This window comes from Sapajus apella, unplaced genomic scaffold (genome assembly GCF_009761245.1).
Source record: "Sapajus apella isolate SASKATOON/1434 unplaced genomic scaffold, GSC_monkey_1.0 scaffold32, whole genome shotgun sequence".
NCBI lineage: Eukaryota > Metazoa > Chordata > Mammalia > Primates > Cebidae > Sapajus > Sapajus apella.
Genome location: NW_022436972.1, coordinates 18,384,459 through 18,389,539, shown reverse-complemented (window position 1 = coordinate 18,389,539; position 5,081 = coordinate 18,384,459).

Sequence of the window (5,081 nt, the reverse complement as noted above, 5' to 3'; positions counted from 1 at the left end):
AAACAAGTGATAGTCTCTGTCTCCTGACTGTGTCCTAACTGCTATGCTCATAATGTAATTGTCCAAAAGAACACGGAGCTATGTATCATAGAGGCTGCTGCTTAGAATGTGGAAATTAAGTAAAGTCACAGGAAAATATTAGATGCCCTGACCAATGCTTGGAGTCATTTAAGGTTGTACAACAAAATTATCAGTCATGAAATGGGGAATTTTTATAAGCTGTACGCTTTGAATGTGAAAAGATAAATCTATTACTGCTATGGGTCTTTAAGGATCAAATCAATTCAGGGAAACACTGAATACATCCAGAGCACGTGGAGATGGATAAAGGGAGATGAGGGGGTCGCACTTATGAATAGGGCATGCGGGAAAAACTGGAGAACAGGCTATCCTGGTACTCACCACCCTTCAACCAGATACAAACTCTGCTAAGGTGTCATTCTGACATGAAAATTAGGAATCTTCTAACTTGAGATGAAAGGGAAACCTTTGTGTTCATTCACCCCAGGCATGAGACATATATGAAAAGTTACCCTGTGTCACCTTGTTGCCTATGACAGAAATATTAGCTGCATCTTTAATTAATAGCAAAGATTTTCATCAAGCAAAGGCATACTGTGCCAAACTGGCAGGTATAGATTAAAGGAAAAAATGAGTCTAGAAGTCTTTTTTAGAAGGAAACTGTTATCTGAGTTTTTTAACGCCATCTGAGCAGAGAAAAACACATAAAAGTGGGGTGCAGAGGGTCACATATAAAACAGACTGGTTGAAGGTTAAGCTAAAGATGAACCAATAAGAAATACTTACAATGAAGATCTTTCTGGTTCTCTCTCTCTCTTTCTCTCTCTCCCCTGCCCCTTCCCACCCCTCCCTGCCTGTCTCACCATGGGTTTGCATAAGCACAGACATGTCCATCTATTTGATTCACAGAGTAGTGGGAAGAGATAGTCTGTCTTTTCTGTTTCAACCCCAACTACTTTGGTTTTTTTTATTGTTTTTATTCCTTAGATATGACTATGATTGACATGCACATTTCTTAAATATATTCTGGGGGTTAAAAAGACATCACTGCCAGAGCTACAAATTAGACTACCCAAGGCCATCTCCCCTCCACCCACTATATAAAGAAAGGAACAAGAAACATGGGCACAGAGTCACTGACGTGAATCCGGAAGTGTCAAATTTTTAAAAAACGGAATTTAACATGTGTTGGAAATAACAGAATATTAAATCAACCTTAATAGCATGGATTACAAAATTATAAGTATATACACAGTAAGTTCTAGAGAGAACTATAATTTACATTTTATTATACAATACGTATTTCAAAATTGCTGGGCTGAAACTAAATTACCTCTTCAATAGGTTAAGTGGTTGTTTTTAGTTTGGGGTGAAATTTTGTTACAAGGCTAAGTACGAAATCTGTTTCAATAAATTTGCTTTAATTGCCTGTGTCTCCTAATCAAGAAGGAATATAAAGAATTCGGGTTACAAATTAAGACTAAGAAAATGTTACCAAATATTACAAGTTTAGTAAAAGTCTTAAATATCGGAAATGTGAGGTGTTCTCAGAAGACTCAGTTCTTTATCTGGGCAAAAAATCTAAGATCAGAACATTAGCCTTCCCCAACCCACAACACACAAAGGGTATAAAATCAGGGCTAAGGCATCAAGACTCTACCTTGTGCTCATTCTCAGAGGGAGGAAGCATGTACAGAAATTAAGCGCACAGGCCAGGCGCAGTGGCTCATGCCCGTAATCCCAACACTATGGGAAACTGAGGTGGGCAGATCACAGGTCAAGAGATCAAGACTATCCTGGCCAACACGGTGAAACCCTGTCTCTACTAAAAACACAAAAATTAGCCGGGCGTTGTGGTAGGCGCCTGTAGTCCCAGCCACTTGGTAGGCTGAGGCAGAAGAGTCGCTTGAGCTTGAACCCAGGAGGCGGAGGTTGCAGTGAGTCAAGATCATGCCAGTGCACTCCAGCCTGGTGACACAGAGAGACTCCGTCTCAAAAAAAAAAAAAATTAAGAGCATGGTCTTTGAGGCAGGCAAACTGAGTTGCAAGTTTGAACTCAGACTACTTAGTTTTAGTTTGGGGTGAAATGAGTTGGAGTGGAATGAGCTAGTCCTTCCTGACATCCTTTGGACCATGTTTATTAGCAGGTGAGGGCACTATTGTACAAGATCACTGATGGGGAATGCCATGTCCCCTGCTCAGTCTGCCATAGCAATTCCCAAGTGAAACACCCGCTTCTCAGCATCTGTACTAAGCTCCCCCATTTCCTGCCTTCTCTGCACCTAAAGATGCCCAAACTGTTTCTTTCTCTCTCTTCCTTCTTCCCCCGATCTTTCTCCACTCGCCCTGATACTACCTCTCTCCCCCACCCACTGAAGTTGCCTGGAAGGATGAGGTAGGGCTGTGCTCTTTGCTTACCCCAGAAATTGAGGGGATAGTCTTGATTGCTCCTGCTTCTTATCCTCTTTCACAATCAACACCAAGCTTGCTTATTCTGTTTTCAAACTAAAGCTTGACTACAGTCACTTCTCTCAATCCCCAGTCATCACCCAAGTCCACCATCTTCTCCCACTTGGCTAGGCTGTGAGGTCAAGCTGTCTGGTCAAACACCCATCTACAAGTGGCTGGGAAGGTGTTTTTCAGATGTGATTAACATTTAAATTAGTAGATTTTCAGGTAAGCAGATTGCCCTCCATAGCTGGGCTTCATGCAATTGTTTGAAGGCCTGAAGAGAAAAGACCTAGGTCCCCTGAAGAGGAGGGAATTCTGTCTCCAGATTGCTGTTGGACTCAAGACTGTCTCATCAACCCCTGTTGGAATTTCCAGCCCAATTGCCCTGCAGACTTGCCAGTCCCCACAATTATGAAGCTAAATCCTTAATGTGCGCTCGCTCTCTCTCTCTCTCTCTCTCTCTCCGCCGCCCCCCAAGCCCTTGATATCATGGTTTCCCTACTACAGTTCTCCTGTCTAGTCTCCACAAGGTAGCCAGAATGTTTGTTTTTAAAGCATAAATTATATCATGTCATTTTCCAGTGTAAAACATGTCCATTACTTTCCACCACATTTAGAATAAAATCCAAAATCTTTAAAACGTTCTTCAAATCTTGACATGATCTGATCTCTGTCCCCACTCTAGAGCCTCCTCTCCGTCCATCCTCTGGCTACTTGGCGCACCCTGATGGGCTTCTTCTGTGTTTCTCCAGTGCCAAGCTCCTTCTCACCTCAGAAGCTCTTCCCTCTGCCTGGGGTCACCTTGCTAACCCTCTCACAGGGCCTCCTCCTAATCATCCCTGTCACTTCCTCAAAGAGGCTCTCTCCCTAACCCCTACTAATAATACTAACTAAAGAGTAACACTGTGCTGGGCTCTGTTCTAATCGTTTTGCATATGTTAATTCACTTAGTCCTCACAACAACTTTATAGAGTAGGTATTATCATCCTCATTTTACAGATGAGGGAAGGGAGGCACAGAAAGCTTAATGCACCTAAGATGACACAGCTAAGAAGTGGCAAAGGCAGGATTTGAATCCAGGCCTTCTGGGTCTAGAGCCTGTGAATTTAACCCTTGAGTTAATCTGCCCCTAGGAGGCAAAATTGAATGGATCCCTCAGTGACTCTCTTAGCATCTTCTTATTTTCCTTCACAGTACTTATTGAAATTCACATTTTACATATAAATACACCCACAAATACACACACACATACACATAGAAATATACATATAACATGCACACACATATACTTGTTTATTTGCTAGCTCCCACCACTATCCCAGCAAGTAACATTAGGACAAGGACACTACCTTGTTTTACTCACCTGTGCATCTAGTTCACTGTTTGGTACATTAACAGTATTCAATACGTATTAATATTTATAGTTGTAGCCCTTGTCCTTCTTTTCCCTAGCTCATCATTTTATAATTTGCAAATTCTCAAAACTCATCTTCATTGCACCAAAATCAGATAGGAATAAAAATGGCAGTCTGTAATAAAAAAGAAAAGAGAGAAGAATCAAATGAAACCAATAAAAAATGAGAAAGAGGATATCACACTGATCCCACAGAAATACAAACTACCACCAAAGAATACTATAAACTCCTCAATGCCAAAAAACTAGAAAATCTGGAAGAAATGGATAAATTCCTGGACAATACACACTCCCAAGACTAAACCAGGAAGAAGTTGAATCCACAAATAGACCAATAACAAGTTCTGAAATTGAGGGAGTAATTAACAGCCTACCAACCAAAAACGACCAGGACCAGATGGATTCACACCAGAATTCTACCAGAAGTACAAGAGGAGCTGCTGCCATTCCTTCTGAAACTATCCCAAACAATAGAAGAAGAGGGACTCCTCTCTAACTCTTTTTATGAGGCCAGCATCATCCTGATACCAAAACCTGGCAGAGACACAACAGAAAAAAATGTTTCAGGCCAATATCCCTGATGAACACTGACGCAAATATTTTCCATAATACTGGCAAACCAAATCCAGCAGCACATCAAAAAGCTTATTCACCATGATCAAGTTGGCTTCATCCCTGGGATGCAAGGCTGGTTCAACACACGCAAATCTATCAGTGTAATCCATCACATAAAAAGAACCATTCTCAGCAAACAGACACAAGAACAGAAAATCAAACACCGCATGTTCTCACTCATAGGCGGGTGTTGAACAATGAGAACACATGGACACAGGGAGGGGAACATCACACACTGAGGACTATTGGGGCAAAATAGGGGAGGGACAGCAGTGGGTGGGGAGTTGGGGAGAGATACCATGGGGAGAAATGCCAGATATAGGTGAAGGGGAGGAAGGCAGCAAATCACGCTGCCATGTGTGTACCTATGCAACAATCTTGCAAGTTCTTCACATGTACCCCAAAACCTAAAATGCAATAAAGAAAAAAGAAAAAAAAAAGAGGGATCAGATCCAAGATGGCCGTTTAGGAACAGCTCAGGATTGCAGCTCCCAGTGAAAGCGCAGAGGGTGAGTGGACGCCGCGTTTTTATTGCCCACAGACTAGGAAATTCCCGGGCAGAGGTGCTCCACGCTCGCCA